At 39.3% G+C, this 17,279-nt stretch overlaps 1 non-coding gene across 1 annotated transcript; it reads right to left on the reverse strand.

Annotated features, from left to right (window-relative positions):
- Positions 1–7,415: 7,415 nt before the first annotated feature.
- Positions 7,416–7,522, reverse strand: LOC141699041 (small nucleolar RNA R71). Its single transcript, XR_012565532.1, has one exon. It is a non-coding gene; the product is annotated as a small nucleolar RNA R71 (small nucleolar RNA).
- Between the last annotated feature and the right edge of the window lie 9,757 nt (positions 7,523–17,279).

The following is a 17,279-nucleotide window of genomic DNA, read 5'->3' on the forward strand; positions in this document are numbered from 1 at the left end:
GTGATAATGATGTAATGGTTCTTAGACCTGAAGTCATTATATTTCTATACGAGAATTAATATACATTGATTCCATTAAAAGTTATCCTTGACCGGCTAAAGATAAAAGTGGACATTGGGTATATTATGAATCGTATGAGAAATATGAATGATCTAGAAGGGATTTAACCCTCCTATTTTAGGAGTGATATTATTGGCCTCTTGTGTGAGCTAGACTACGAAATGCGTGGCCACGCTCAAATGTTGATTTGATATGATAGTCTACTCATTGATCAAGGAAACCTGGATTAAATATTGATGAAATGACACATTACATGCCTCTAGTTTAATCTATAATATGTGGTTAAAAGGATGATATTACATTGTACATTATTCATGAAAGGTTTAATCGATCACCGATTCAATTATTATTACTTGGGTAGCAATGATGTATTACTAGATGCCTCTCATTGTTTACGATTTTAAATTAGATTTAAAATTCGTTGCTAATGTAATAATAACCTATAGGGTCACAAACTAAGAATGCTTGAAGGATTATTTAATTTAAATTGGATTTAAATTATATTAAAGTAATTCAAATTATTTATAATATTAATTAAGTATGACTTAATTAATTAGATAAATATTGATATTCGAATTTACTAATATTAATTATGAAATTTATTTGTTAAATAATTAAGTGAGACTTAATTATAATACAAATAGGAATTTCAAATTAATAATAACTCCTAATTAGTTAAGAGTTATAATTCATTTTTCTACTCTCTATATAATATCTCTTGTGTGGCTGATTTTGCAAGCAAGACTTTCACTAAAACCTTAGCCACCAAGAGAGAAGATGGAGAGATCAAGAAGAAATGAGTTTGTGCTAGTACACATATAATCCTTGAGTTCAAGCATTCGTGTGGATACCGATAGAGCGTAGATCGCAAGAGCGGGATGCGTGGTGATTGAACAAGCTTTGGATCTCCATTAGTCAACCAATTTATAAAACTTCTTAAGGTAAACAATCTGATTTACGAATTAAATATCTATTTTTCGCATGGATCCTGCGGTGGGTTTTAAAAATTCTGATTTTTCACGTTTTTAATTACTGTTTCCATTGCGTTTATGTGCTCGAAACCCAACAGTAACAATTGTTGAAAGTTCAGCTTGTGTAGTGAATACCGATGGATGAGAAACATCTATCGGGGCAGTAGTTAGGATAGCCGACAGATGACTGCTGTTAGGTACATCCATCGGGATACAATCACTAGCCGACGGATGAACAATATTCACCGGAATAGAGGAAATGATAGAGTTTGGAGTAGAAACCATTATGGACTCTGTGTAGATTGATGATAATTTGGGCATAGATGTATCAATAGTTTCTGAAAGAAATGGCAAGTGAGCCAACATATTATCTGGAAGATGATGCTCACTTGTTTGGATTTTTGGCTTCTCCATGAGAGTTAAAGATGGAGAATCAGGGATTAATGTATGAATCATATCTACATCCAGTGAATGTGTGGGTGAGTTAGTTGTGTTTGGTGCTTCTATTGTTAAAGATTTTGGCTGTGACTCCACATTTTTTGGAGCCACATCAAATTGACTTTGAGAAGGTGCATGTACTGAGTCTTTGACTGCAGTAGGCACTATGTGTGATCCCTGTGCATCCCTAAGTTTTTTAAATTTCTTCTCTCTTGTATAAGTTTGGGGTGAGTCTGTGTCCCTAACCATTTTGGCATGTGCTCCTGGTTGGGAGCTTATTTCAATAGTAGCATCCTTTTGGGAGGATGAAATTAGAGATGTGCTAATTTCCTTATTAAGCACCACAGTTTGTTGGGAAACTGTGGTGTGGCTAGGTTTGGGTACACTCACCTCACCATCCTTATTCTTAGGGTTTCGTTTATGTTCACCCCATCCCTCACCAATTTTACCCATATTCACACTCCCTTCTTTGTTTTTGGTAGATTTTTAAACTGGCATCTTTTGAGAGACACCAGAGTGTGGTTTCTTTGATTTGGATTTTGAAGTTTTAAATTTTGTGTTTTGGGTAGGCATCTGTTGGGTCATTGTCAGAGATTCCATAGCCACAGTCAATGGAAAAGAAACTTGAGAGGTAGAAGGAGTAGGGACAGAAGTATTTACCTTACTTACGTGGGGGCCCTCAATGATAGGCAAATAAACAAGGGGCACTTCCTTGTGGTGATCAACTCTATTTAAATCTGCAATTACTCTTCTTTCTTGAACCCAACAATCTAATTTGTTGGTTGGGTTCTCAATCACAAGATCCTCACAAATATGGTTAGCAATAATTATAAAGAATCTAGCATAATAAACATGCCTAGACCACTTTTTAATCTCCCATAACTTGTAGCCTAACTCAAACATGATAGCATCACTAAAATTATACTCCCTCCGTCCCTCCCAATTGTTATCGTTTCTAGGAGAGTGTCCGGCACGCATTTTAAGATGAATAAAAAGTATAGTTATATGACTTTTAAAAAAAAATCTTTTTCAGAATAAAAATAGAACATATAAACTTTTATTCAGAAAAATATTTTTTTTTTAAAAGTAAAGAACTATACTTTCTCTTCATTTTAAAATGCGTGTCGGGCACTCTCCTATAAATGATAACAATTGGGAGGGACGGAGGGACGGAGGGAGTAGTAATTATCAGTAAGCAGCATGTAATGCATGTTAAGCATAGCGGTATTGATAGAGTCAAAGTTGCTTATTTTACCAGAAAACACCTTGGTAACTACATCACACAGAAAGCTACACGCTTTCCTAAGACCTAGCCTCATATTCTCACTTAACTTAGTGGTAGGAAGTGCATAGCCAATAGAATTAAGCAAGTTAACTAAATCAGCATCTGTGTATGGTTTAGTAGTAGTGTTTTCAGGAATCTTAAAGCATGCTTGAATAGTATCACTGTTAATGCAATATTCCTTACCTTTAATGGAGAGAGTTATTGTTTTGTCAGTTGCTTGATACACATCAGTAGTCCACATCTCCTCCACAACTTCACAGTAGATTGTGGGTGATTCCAGCATGGCATAGTTAAGCTTGCATCCCTTCACAAAATCCAACATTTTGTGATAATCTTCAAAGGCTGGAATTTCTTTATTCACAAGAGCCATAAAGTTGTTCTTTTCATAAATAAATCCTGTCTGAGACATGATCTTGACCACTGGTGCCATTGTTAAGCAAGGAAAGTTGCAGAAAGAGAAGAGGGTTTTGCTTTGAGGAAGAAGAGAGCAGTTATTTGCAATAGAGAAAGATAAAAAGTTAAAATGAACTTGAAGTTAGGCTTTTATCTTTTCTCAGATAAAATGGGATACAAATTAAAGGTAAAAATTAAAGACCCAATGACAATTGCCCAAAATAGCCATTTTAAAAGTAAAAATAAACTGTCAAAATTCTGTCAATTATCCGTCATGATATACTTACAGATTGTAAGTAAATTCGATGGATAATGTTCAGAACTTTAACGGCTAAGATGTAGACAATTCGACGGATGAGAATAAAGCAATTATTCGTCGGGTTTAAAATAATCCAGAAAATTAATTGATTTTACCAGGCTATTCTATTTCGACGGATAATCAAACTCGATGGATAATAAACATCCGCCGAGATGTAGATTTTGACTTAGCTAAATTTTCATTCAAAACAGAAAAATCAATTAAGTTTCCGGATGCATTTCAACTTGCAAAATGATTTAAGAATAATTAAGTATACCTAACTCACTTACCAACCTAGTGAAGGTGGATTCATCAAGTGGCTTAGTAAAGATATCTGCAAGTTGCTTCTCACTTGGAATAAAATGAAGTTCCACATTACCACTCATTATATGTTCCCTAATGAAGTGATACTTGATGTCTATGTGCTTTGTTCTTGAATGCTGTAATGGATTTTCAGTAATGGCAATTGCACTTGTGTTATCACAGAAAATAGGAATTCTGTTCACTTGCAGACCATAGTCCAACAATTGGTTTTTCATCCATAGAATCTCTGCACAGCAACTTCCAGCAACAATATATTCAGCCTTAGCTGTAGAAGTAGAGATTGAATTTTGCTTTTTACTGAACCAGGATACTAGCTTGTTTCCTAGAAATTGACAGGTTCCTATAGTGATTTTTCTATCAATTTTGCACCCTGCATAGTCTGCATCTGAATAACCAGTTAGATCAAAACCAAAATCTCTAGGGTACCAAATGCCAAGTTTTGGTAATCTCTTGAGATATTTAAAAATTCTCTTTATAGCTATTAAATGAGACTCTCTTGGATCAGCCTGGAATCTAGAACAAAGACAAGTAGAAAATATTATATCTGGCCTACTAGCTATTAAATACAAAAGTGAGCCAACCATGCCTCTATAGCTTGAAATTTCCACAGATTTTTCAGTAGTGTTTAATTCAAGTTTAGTTGCAGTGGCCATATGAGTTTATAGTAGCAAGATCTGGCTTTTGGTTTGATGCAGATATGCAATCCATTAGATCAAACTTCTTTAAAAGATCATAAAAATATTTGATTTGACTAATGAAAATTCCATCACTAACTTGCTTAACTTGTAAACCAAGAAAGTAAGTTCTCCCATCATGCTCATTTCATACTTACTTTGCATCAATTTGGAAAACGTTTTACAAAGTTTTTCATCTGTAGAGCCAAATATAATATCATCTACATAAATTTGAACAAGTATACTAGAGCCATTAACATTTCTAAAGAATAAAGTTTTATCAACAGTACCTCTTGTGAAATAATTTTCCAAAAGAAACTTTGATAAGGTGTCATACCAGGCTCTAGGTGCTTGCTTCAGTCTATAAAGTGCCTTCAAAAGATAGTAGACATATTCTGGAAAGTTTGGGTCTTCAAAACCAGGAGGCTGACTAACATAGACTTTCTCCTCCAAATCTCCATTCAGAAAAGCACTTTTGACATCCATTTGATAGACCTTGAAATTGGCATGGGCTGCATAGGTTAAGAAAATTCTAATGGCTTCAAGTCTTGCAACAGGAGCAAAGGTTTCATCAAAATCTATTCCTTCTTGTTGACAGTAGCCCTTAGCAACCAATCTAGCTTTGTTCCTGACAACTATGCCATTTTCATCCATCTTGTTTCTGAATACCCACTTAGTGTCAATAGGATTCTTTCCTTTAGGCTTGGGTACCAGCTTCCATACTTTATTCCTCTCAAATTGGTTTAGCTCCTCTTGCATAGCTAAAATCCAATCAGGATCCAACAGAGCTTTTTCTAACTTCTTTGGTTCTTCCTTTGAGAGAAAGTTGTTATACATACATTCTTGATAAGTGGCATTTTATACCACTTAGAACGTCTTAAAATGGCTTAAATTGGTGTCTTGAAATCAAGTATTTTGTGTATTTGATGCGTTTTTCTAGTGTTTATGCATTTCAGGGTATTAGTTGCATTTCGGAGGAGGAATCATCAAGAATAAGCCTTGGCATGTGTTCACCATTGCGAGAGGAAGAGAACGGGCAGATTACGGTGAAGAAACGGAGCAAACCGGGAATTTTTCCAGTAGGGTCCTGCGCGCCCGCGCAGCAATGCTGAGCGGCAGCGCAGCAGCCTTGCGCGCCCGCGCAGAAATGCTGAGCGGCCGCGCAGGGTCGGGAAAAATAGATGAATTATTTTAGACTTCTACTTCTGTTTGGCTTCCACTTCTATGTAATCTGAGTTTTATGGGACTATTATATAGGTAGATTTGAGACGTTTTCACAGGGATTTAAGAGGAGATTATGTTTTAGATTGTGTTTGGCGCAAGAAGCAAAGGAGATAAGGAAGAAGACCGATTTAGCACACAGCAACGAAGAGGAAACATATATTCTTGTGATTCTTATTTCGTTGTAACGTTGGATGCTAGTTTTCTTGCTTTGACTTATTTACTCTTGTGACGTACTCTGTTTTAATATAATTAGTTTAGTTATTATTTTCTTGTGTTTGTTTATCATGATTTCATATGAACCCATGATGGCGATAAGTTCTATTATGGGCTAATCGTGATCATGGGGTTGCAACGGATTTATTATGGAATTCTTTAGCTAATTGTTTAATACTTTAGTGTGTGATGATTGCATGATATCTAGTAGTGGTTGTGCGTATTCGTCTTATGTGCGTCGCGAATATATAAGATAGGGGGTTAATCTCTTGTGAAGCGACGGTGGATCTTGAGGTTTAGAACTTGCCATGCTAGCATAGGTTCATGTACGTTGTGCATGATTAGTGGGTAACTCTAACAGTTTTATTTGCCCTATGTAATCAAAAAGGGATAACTTGTGCTTAAATCGTTGTGTTGTCAATTTCTGTAGACATATAGGAACTCAACATAATTGATGACTATTCAACTTCTATCTTAATTATGGATGCTTGGTAGAATGGTATTAGTACAATGAAAGTTGGCTTTTATCAGTTTCGTGTTATTCGATTAATATCATCACTGTCACATGCTAAAGGTACTAACAATGGCAATAGAAGGAAGTAATAATGAAGTTGTGATCTCATGAGTGTTTTATTATTGATAATTTGAAGTGTTAGTTAAGTGGTTAATTAAGTAGTTAATTATAGTTAATATTTAATCAACAATTTTAAGTGTTATCTTAACATTGAGAAGTAATCATACATTGGTGAGTGAGTTTAATTAGACAATAACTTAGTCTGAGTCTCTGAGGGAACGAACTAGAAAGTATTCTATATTACTTGCGAACGCGTATACTTGCGTGAATATTAGTGCGTGATTTCGCCCTAACAAGTTTTTGGCGCCGCTGCCGGGGACTCGGCGTATTTGTTTAGTTTATGTACTTACCATCATTGGTCATTAGGACTCAGTGATTAGGACGTAGTAGTTAATTACTCTTTTCGGTTGTGTTTCAAGTACTTTAGCAAGCGTTTATGCAAACTCGTTCTCGTGCTCGCAAGAGGACCTTAGATACAGCTGAGGAGAAAGACGAAGTTCTTGATACACCGGAGAAGTTAGATTTTGAGGATTCGGATTCAGGAACTGAGCAGAAAGAACCAGTAAACATGGGAGATCGTATTGTTCAAGCTGATCCAGCTCTTATGGATTTTTCTCGGCCTAAAATTGATGACATTCAGTCAAGCATCCTTCATCCGGCTATTCAAGCTAACACCTTTGAAATCAAGCCGGGCACTATTCAGATGGTGCAGAATTTTGTTTCTTTTGGAGGAGCGGCAACTGAAGACCCCAACATGCACATAAGGAATTTTGTCGAGATCTGCAGCACTTTTAAGTATAATGGCGTGACTGATGAGGCTATCAAGTTGAGGCTTTTCCCATTCTCACTGAGGGATAAGGCTAAAGACTGGTTACATTCTGAACCAGCTGGGTCCATCACTACGTGGCAAGATCTTGCACAAAAGTTTCTGGTGAAGTTTTATCCAATGGCAAAGACTGCTGCTATGAGGAGTGCTCTTACTCAGTTTGCGCAGCAACCTACAGAATCTATGTGCGAGGCTTGGAAACGCTACAAGGAAATGTTGAGAAAATGTCCACATCATGGAATGCCGGATTGGATGGTAATCACTGGTTTTTATAATGGTTTGGGGGCCCAATCTCGGCCCATGCTCGATGCAGCAGCTGGAGGCGCCTTATGGGCTAAAAGCTATACTGAGGCGTATAATCTTATAGAGACAATGGCTGCAAATGAGCATCAAAACCCAACTCAGAGGATGACGTCAGGCAAGGTCACAGGTATTCTGGAAGTTGATGCAGCCACCGCTATTGCAGCCTAGCTCCAAGCGCTATCAATGAAGGTTGATTCTCTGGCTACGTATGGAGTTAATCAAATAGCTATGGTTTGTGAGCTTTGTGCAGGTTCTCATGCTACGGATCAGTGTTCTCTTGTCAACGAATCTGTTCAATATGTGAATAATTATCAGCAATAACAGCAGCCTGTGCCAGCGACCTATCATCCTAACAACAGAAATCATCCAAATTTCAGCTGGGGGAATAATCAGAATGTTATTCAGCCAACATATCAGTAAGGAGTAAGTAAACAGTTTAACCCACCTGGATTCCAGCAACCACAGCAGTACGCTACAAGGCAATCATATCCTCAACAGGGAAGTGCAGCTGCACCTACTAGTGCTGATTTTGAGGAACTTAAGCTATTATGCAAGAGTCAGGCGGTTTCTATCAAGACCTTGGAAAATCAAATCGGTCAATTAGCCAATGCAGTGCTCAATCGTCAACCTGGCACTCTTCTCAGTGACACGGAAGTATCAGGCAGGAAGGAAGCTAAAGAGCAAGTCAAGGCTATTACCTTAAGGTCTGGAAAAGTAGCTGATGCTGAAAAGGCAAAAGAAGTCAAAGCTGAAGTTAGAGATAAAGAATCTAAGCAAAAGGAGAAAGCGGCGGAACCAAGGAAGACTACTGTTGAACACACTCTGCCTGAGGCTAATACAGGGGAGAAACAGCTCTATCCTCCACCACCTTTTCCTAAGAGATTGCAGCAACAAAAGCTGGATAGATAGTTCGGGAAGTTTCTGGAGGTGTTCAAGAAACTTCACATCAATATACCTTTCGCTAAGGCTCTGGAACAAATGCCTAGTTATGCGAAGTTTATGAAGACTATTCTTTCAAGGAAGGTGAAACTGGATGACCTTGAAACCGTTGCTCTCACGGAAGAATGCAGCGCTGTTCTGCAGCAAAAGTTACCACCAAAACTGAAAGATCCAGGAAGCTTCACCATTCCTTGCACCATTGGCAATATAACTTTTGACAAGTGCCTTTGTGATTTGGGAGCAAGCATTAATCTGATGCCGTTGTCGATCTTTAAAAAGCTGGATCTGCCTGATCCAAAACCCACATACATGTCGCTACAATTGGCTGACCGTTCCATTACTTACCCAAGGGGCATAGTTGAGGATGTGCTCGTCAAGGTGGATAAGCTCTTCTTTCCTGCAGATTTTGTTATTCTGGATTTTGAGGAAGATAAGAAGATTCCCATAATCTTGGGGAGGCCTTTCTTGGCTACTGGCCGTACTTTGATGGATGTGCAAAAAGGGGAACTTACTATACGGGTCCAAGATCAGGATGTGACCTTCAACGTATTCAAGGCAATGAAATTCCCTACAGAAGATGAGGAGTGCTTAAAAGTGGATGTGATTGATTCCGCAATTACTTCGGAACTCGAGCACATGCTAATGTCTGATGCATTGGAAAAGGCCTTAGTGGGGGATTTTGACAGCGATGATGAAGATAGCAACGAGCAATTACAATATCTGAACGCTTCTCCATGGAAGCGAAAGCTCAACATACCATTTGAATCTCTTGGTACTTCTGACCTTAAGAATGCTGAAGGGAAGCTCAAACCATCAATAGAGGAAGCACCTACCTTGGAGCTAAAACCACTACCTAAACACTTGAGGTATGCTTTTTTAGGTGATTCATCTACGTTACCTGTTATTATTTCAGCTGACCTTTCAGGTAGTGAGGAAGACAAGCTCTTAAGGATTTTGAGAGAATTCAAATCGGCTATAGGATGGACCATAGCAGACATCAAGGGGATAAGTCCTTCATATTGTATGCATAAAATTCTGTTAGAGGAAGGTAGTAAGCCAACTGTGGAACAGCAGCGAAGACTGAACCCGATCATGAAGGAGGTGGTGAAGATAGAAATTCTGAAATGGCTAGATGCATGCATCATTTATCCTATTTCTGACAGCTCGTGGGTGAGCCCCGTGCAATGTATACCTAAGAAAGGAGGTATCACTGTGGTCGCAAATGAAAAGAATGAGCTCATCCCTACTCGAACAGTTACAGGATGGAGAGTATGCATGGATTATAGGAAATTGAACAAAGCCACAAGAAAGGATCACTTTCCTCTCCCATTCATTGATCAAATGCTTGACAGATTGGCGGGACATGAGTATTTTTGTCTTCTGGATGGTTATTCCGGGTATAATCAGATTTGTATTGCACCAGAGGATCAGGAAAAGACTACCTTCACTTGTCCATTTGGCACATTTGCTTTTCGTAGAGTTTTGTTTGGGTTATGTGGCGCCCCGGCCACCTTTCAGAGATGTATGATAGCTATATTCTCTGATATGATTGGAAATAACGTCGAAGTGTTCATGGATGACTTCTCCGTCTTTGGACACTCATATGATGAATGTTTGAATAATCTGCGCGCCGTACTCAAAAGATGCATGGAAACTAATTTGGTGCTTAATTGGGAGAAATGTCATTTTATGGTGCGTGAAGGCATTATCCTTGGGCATAAGGTCTCTAGCAAAGGTCTGGAGGTGGACAAGGCCAAGGTGGGAGTCATTGAAAATCTTCCCCCACCCAATTCGGTGAAAGGAATCCGTAGTTTTCTCGGTCATGCAGGTTTTTATCGGCGATTCATCAAGGACTTTTCAAAGATATCTAAGCCGTTGTGCAATTTACTTGAGAAAGATGTGCCTTTCAAATTTGATGATGAATGTTTGGCAGCATTCGAGACTCTCAAGGAGAGTTTGATCACGACACCAGTTATTACAGCACCAGATTGGACAGAACCATTTGAGATGATGTGTGATGCGAGTGACTATGCGGTAGGTGCAGTTCTGGGACAGCGCAAGAAAAATCTCTTCCATGTGGTCTACTATGCGAGTAAGACTTTAAATGGTGCCCAATTGAACTACACCACTACTGAGAAGGAGCTTTTGGCTATAGTCTTTGGCTTTGAGAAATTTCGATCTTATCTGCTTGGTACGAAAGTGACAGTGTTCACTGATCATGCAGCTATTCGCTATCTGGTTTCTAAGAAGGATTCGAAGCCGAGACTCATTCGTTGGGTGCTTTTACTTCAAGAATTTGAGTTAGAGATCAAAGATAGAAAAGGTACTGAGAATCAAGTAGCTGACCATCTCTCTAGGTTGGAGAATCCCGATTCTACTTCACAAGATAGGACGTTAATCAATGAATCTTTTCCGGATGAGCAGTTGTTTGCAATTCAGGAGGAAGAACCATGGTTTGCAGATATTGTAAACTATCTTGTCAGCAATATAATGCCTCCTAATTTGACATCCGCGCAAAAGAAGAAGTTTCTGCATGAGGTGAAGTGGTATATGTGGGATGAACCATATTTGTTTAGACAGGGAGCTGACCAGATCATCAGGAGATGTATCACGTTCTGTGAGACGGAGGGGATATTACGAGACTTCCATTCCACGGTTTATGGTGGACACTATGGAGGTGAGAAGATGGCAGCTCGTATTCTGCAAGCAGGTTTTTTCTGGCCTACCTTGTTCAAGGATGCTCATCAGTTTGTTTTAAGGTGTGATCGTTGCCAAAGAGTGGGAAATTTGTCAAGGAAGGATGAGATGCCATTAAATGTGATGCTTGAAGTCGAGGTCTTTGATGTATGGGGAATCAATTTCATGGGGCCTTTTATCTCATCTTGCAATAATCAGTACATCTTGCTGGCAGTCGATTATGTCTCAAAATGGGTCGAAGTTAAAGCTTTACCGACAAATGATGCAAAGGCAGTGCTAAATTTTCTTCATAAGCAAATTTTCACAAGGTTTAGAATGCCTCGGGTAATCATAAGTGATGAAGGATCGCATTTTTGCAACCGTAAGTTCACTTCTATGATGCAGCGTTATAATGTGAATCATCGAGTAGCTACTGCCTATCATCCGCAAACAAATGGTTAAGCGGAAGTGTCTAACAGAGAGATAAAGCGCATTCTAAAGAAGGTTGTTTGTCCGTCAAGGAAGGATTGGTCTTTAAAGCTCGATGAAGCTGTTTGGGCTTACAGAATAGCATACAAAACTCCACTTGGGATGTCACCGTTTCAGTTGGTGTACGGTAAGGGATGTCATCTACCGGCGGAGCTTGAGCATAAGGCCTACTGGGCATTGAAGAAATTGAACCTGGATTTAGATGCAGCTGGTAAGAAAAGAATGCTTCAGCTTAATGAACTTGATGAATTTCGACTTCAAGCGTACGAGAATAATAAAATGTATAAGGAAAAGGTGAAGAGGTGGCACGATAGGAAGCTACATCCTAAGTTATTTGTGCCAGGGCAACAAGTTCTTTTATTCAACTCTCGGCTCCGACTTTTTCCTGGGAAGTTGAAATCAAGGTGGTCTGGACCTTTTATTGTCAAAACTGTGTTTCCACATGGAGCGGTGGAAATTTTTTAGAATGATTCGGACCAAGCATTCAAGGTTAACGGTCAGCGGTTGAAGCACTACTATGGGGACATGGCAAACCGAGAGGTGGTTAGTGCCATTTTGTTGACTACTTGAGAAAGGTATGGAACGTCAAGCTAATGACGAAAAAGAAGCGCTGCGTGGGAGGCAACCCATGAATTGTTGTTACAAGAACCCTTAGAAGTTAATCACCTATCCAAAAACACAAAAAAAATCAGAAAACAGGGGCTGAAAAAAAAAATTTCCAGAGACCCTCTGCGCGCCCGCGCAGCTATGCTGAGCGGCCGCGCAGCTTGCTGCGCGCCCGCGCAGAAATGCTGAGCGGCCGCGCAGAAATGCTGAGCGGCCGCGCAGGGGTCGAGTTCCAGAAAATTTTTTACAGTTTAGACAAAAAAAAAAAAAACAAAACACAAAACACAAAAAACCCATCACAGACCATAAACCCACGAATTCTTTTCCCATTACCCCATGATTTTATCCCTCAACCCCACTCCTAATCTAATTTAACCTACTCCACACCCTATATATACATACACCTATCCCACATATCTCCCACAAACTTCCTACACTTAAACCCTCTCATAAACATCAAAAATCAGTTCTTAAACACTTTTATTCACAAATCAATGGCACCCAAGAGAGCACGCACTATTGACAGCAGCAGCACAGTTCCTACTGCTGATTTATCAAGGGGTACTGCTGCAAGGCCTCGGTTAACTGACAGATCTGCGGAGGAGGAGTACACTAGGCTGTTGGGGAAGCCGATTCTAAAGGAGAGGGGTTTTTTACCATCAGGGAGGGATGGTGAGTTGTTGCCCATGATTGCAGAGAAGGGGTGGATAGCTTTTTGTGAGTCACCCGAAGCAGTACCGATGAGTGTTGTTCGCGAGTTCTACGCGAACGCGAAGGCTGAAAAGAATGGGTTTTCTGTAGTCCGTGGGCTGACGGTTGATTATCATCCTGCGGCGATTCGTCGTGTGATTGGACAGCGAGAGAGGAAGCCCGAGGAGGAGAACTGGAATGAAAAGACTGCTGAGGATTTTGACTTGGATTTGATTTGTGCGACTCTCTGTCGACCGGGCACAGTTTGGAACCGTAGTCCAGCCAATAATGAGTATCGTCACTTTCCGGTGATCGCCATGAACAGGTATGCCCGTGCATGGAATGCATTTATATGTGCTAATATTTTGCCTTCTTCACATGCACACGAGGTCACAGTTGAGAGAGCACAGCTGTTGTGGGGAATTTTGAATGAGGAATACTATGTGGACCTTGGTCAGTTTATCTACCAAGAAATTCTGAAGTTTTTGAGGGGAGCAAAGCATATGAACATCCCTTATGCATCCACGGTTACAAAGCTATGCCGAGTAGTAGGAGTGAACTGGCCGGCTCATGAGCAGTTGCAGTTGCCAGCAGCTCCGATAGATTCTGGCACTCTGAATGGGATGCAGGAGTGGACCGGTGGTGAGCCTGAGGAGCATGGGCTGGGTTATCGTCTTCCAGGAGGGCGTCCAGCACGAGGTGCTACTATGGCTAGGCCAGGGCGTGGTGAGGCTGGTTCTTCGAGAGCTCAGGAGGGTGCTGGGATGGGTGATACCCAGTATAGGAGGCTTTCACGGTGGATGGATGCCATGTATGAGACGCAGAGCAGGTTTGCTCAGGAGCTCACCCTTGCGTTAGGGACTGCTTTTTGAGGCCTTGGAGCTGATATCCAGTGGCCAGTTTTTGGTGAGAACTCTGCATACCCGCCGCCTGATACTCCACCCACTGAGGGTGATGATGATGATGACTCCGAGTAGGTATACCCTGTGTTCCTTTCTACTACCTTCACTGGGGACAGTGAAGATTTTAAGTTTGGGGGTGGTAGTTAAGGAATATTTTGTGTGTGTCATATAGCTGCATATTCATGATAGTTAGTTCATATAGTTGCATAATTTTTGCCATATAGTTTTTTTTATATATAGCTTTATTTGTTTGTCATGTCATATAGCTCATGCATATACCATGATCCCTTTTGCAATGATTTATCGACGGAATTATGATATTGATGCGAGTGTAGTGATAGCATTAAAGTGATATTAAGTTGTGTAGGTTGATATGCATGCTAGAAGCACTTGTATTTTCACTAAGTCTTAGAGAATGCTTAAGGGCTAGATTGTTGTTATGATCTGATTATTTTCGAGGATAATCTATTTATTATGCTTAGAATTTGATAATAGGTTCTTAGTGGTAAAGGCATGAAAAAGAAAAAAAAATGGAGTAAAAATGGAATTTGTTGCTAGTTGTGGCTAGGCGTCAAATGGCTAGTAGCCGGCTCGCATGTTATGTGAGTAGTCTAGGGTTGAGCAAGATGGAGCGAAACGCACTTGCTCAGAAGAAGAAAAAAAAAAAAATTTGCATAATTGATCAAGAGTGGGCTCTTTGGTATTCGAGTTATTAAGTTCTTAGGGGACTTTGTGCCTAGTGACCTAAGGCTTTTAGAGTCTGGGATCCGCTAACCTAACGCTCGTTACATGGATACCATTGTATAAGTCTTTTGTGGACCTCACTCATTGCACGGTCAAATAAGCATTTGAGTTGTAAATAAAAAGTACGATTCCGTAGTAAGCTCCAGAGTTCTTGTAGTGTTGTATATCACTTTGTGCCTAGAATTTTTATTCTTTGTATAATCGTAGGAGTGCCTTGAGGATAGTCTAGTCATAGTAACTGGTCTAGTTCCGAAGCATATCTGTTAAGCATTTGCACACACCACGTTTCTGGCTGTATGTTCGTTTGCATGAGTTTATTGATCTTTAGTGTCTAACTGCATTCGTTGAGATGTGACAATTTGGTTGGTTAATTGTAGTAAGGGGGATCGTTGTATTTTCATATAGATTGCATTCATGCATATTTTTATTTGTTTTTGAGTCTGTGACGCTTGAGGACAAGCATCGATTTAAGTTTGGGGGTGTGATAAGTGGCATTTTATACCACTTAGAACGTCTTAAAATGGCTTAAATTGGTGTCTTGAAATCAAGTATTTTGTGTATTTGATACGTTTTTCTAGTGTTTATGCATTTCAGGGTATTAGTTGCATTTCGGAGGAGGAATCATCAAGAATAAGCCTTGGCATGTGTTCACCATTGCGAGAGGAAGAGAACGGGCAGATTACGGTGAAGAAACGGAGCAAACCGGGAATTTTTCCAGTAGGGTCCTGCGCGCCCGCGCAGCAATGCTGAGCGGCCGCGCAGCAGCCTTGCGCGCCCGCGCAGAAATGCTGAGCGGCCGCGCAGGGTCGGGAAAAATAGATGAATTATTTTAGACTTCTACTTCTGTTTGGCTTCCACTTCTATGTAATCTGAGTTTTATGGGACTATTATATAGGTAGATTTGAGACGTTTTCACAGGAAATTAAGAGGAGATTATGTTTTAGATTGTGTTGGCGCAAGAAGCAAAGGAGATAAGGAAGAAGACCGATTTAGCACACAGCAACGAAGAGGAAGCATATATTCTTGTGATTCTTGTTTCGTTGTAACGTTGGATGCTAGTTTTCTTGCTTTGACTTATTTACTCTTGTGACGTACTCTGTTTTAATATAATTAGTTTAGTTATTATTTTCTTGTGTTTGTTTATCATGATTTCATATGAACCCATGATGGCGATAAGTTCTATTATGGGCTAATCGTGATCATGGGGTTGCAACGGAATTATTATGGAATTCTTTAGCTAATTATTTAATACTTTAGTGTGTGATGATTGCATGATATCTAGTAGTGGTTGTGCGTATTTGTCTTATGTGCGTCGCGAACATATAAGATAGGGGGTTAATCTCTTGTGAAGCGACGGTGGATCTTGAGGTTTAGAACTTGCCATGCTAGCATAGGTTCATGTACGTTGTGCATGATTAGTGGGTAACTCTAACAGTTTTATTTGCCCTATGTAATCAAAAAGGGATAACTTGTGCTTAAATCGTTGTGTTGTCAATTTCTGTAGAATATAGGAACTCAACATAATTGATGACTATTCAACTTCTATCTTAATTGTGGATGCTTGGTAGAATGGTATTAGTACAATGAAAGTTGGCTTTTATCAGTTTCGTGTTATTCGATTAATATCATCACTGTCACATGCTAAAGGTACTAACAATGGCTATAGAAGGAAGTAATAATGAAGTTGTGATCTCATGAGTGTTTTATTATTGATAATTTGAAGTGTTAGTTAAGTGGTTAATTATAGTTAATATTTAATCAACAATTTTAAGTGTTATCTTAACATTGAGAAGTAATCATACATTGGTGAGTGAGTTTAATTAGACAATAACTTAGTCTGAGTCTCTGAGGGAACGAACTAGAAAGTATTCTATATTACTTGCGAACGCGTATACTTGCGTGAATATTAGTGCGTGATTTCGCCCTAACAATTCTTCTTGGGTTGCTTTTCTTGTTTGAACTCTAGAAGATGCATCACCAATAATGAGCTCAAAATGGTGATCTCTAGTCCATTTTCTCTGTTGTTGTAGATTAACTCTAGATGAAGAGGCCTTATCATTGTTCTAATGTGTGACTGAGTTTTGATTAGAAGAAACTCCCCCTGAGTTTGTGGATCTTTGATTTGAAGAATGAGTTCTTTCAGTAAGTGATCTATTTTGACTCTCAGCTTCTCTGATTGTTCTGACGGATGATGCACTTTGTATCCCGACGGATGAAGCTGATTGTCTACCGACGGATGATGCATTATGTAACTCGACTGATGCTGAATTTTGTGCATCATAGGAGATAGTCTTTTCTGCATTATCCTTAGCCACTATTTCTTGAACACTATCATCATCACTGTCATCACAAATCATCTTAATATTGTCAAATTTGAGGCTATCATGGAAACCTTCATATTTTAGTCCTTCAATCTTCTTATCTTCAAACACAACATGTACAGATTCCATAACAATATTTGTAATAAGATTATAGACTCTATATGCTTTTCCAACAGCATATCCAACAAAATTTCTTCATCTGCTTTAGCATCAAACTTTCCATGTTGTTTAGATTGATTCCTTATAATGTAGCATTTGCATCCAAAGACATGAAGAAAATTTAGAGTTGACTTCCTATTCTTGAACGATTGGTAGGGTGTCATGCATTT

This window comes from Apium graveolens, chromosome 11 (genome assembly GCF_009905375.1).
Source record: "Apium graveolens cultivar Ventura chromosome 11, ASM990537v1, whole genome shotgun sequence".
Classification (NCBI taxonomy): Eukaryota; Viridiplantae; Streptophyta; class Magnoliopsida; order Apiales; family Apiaceae; genus Apium; species Apium graveolens.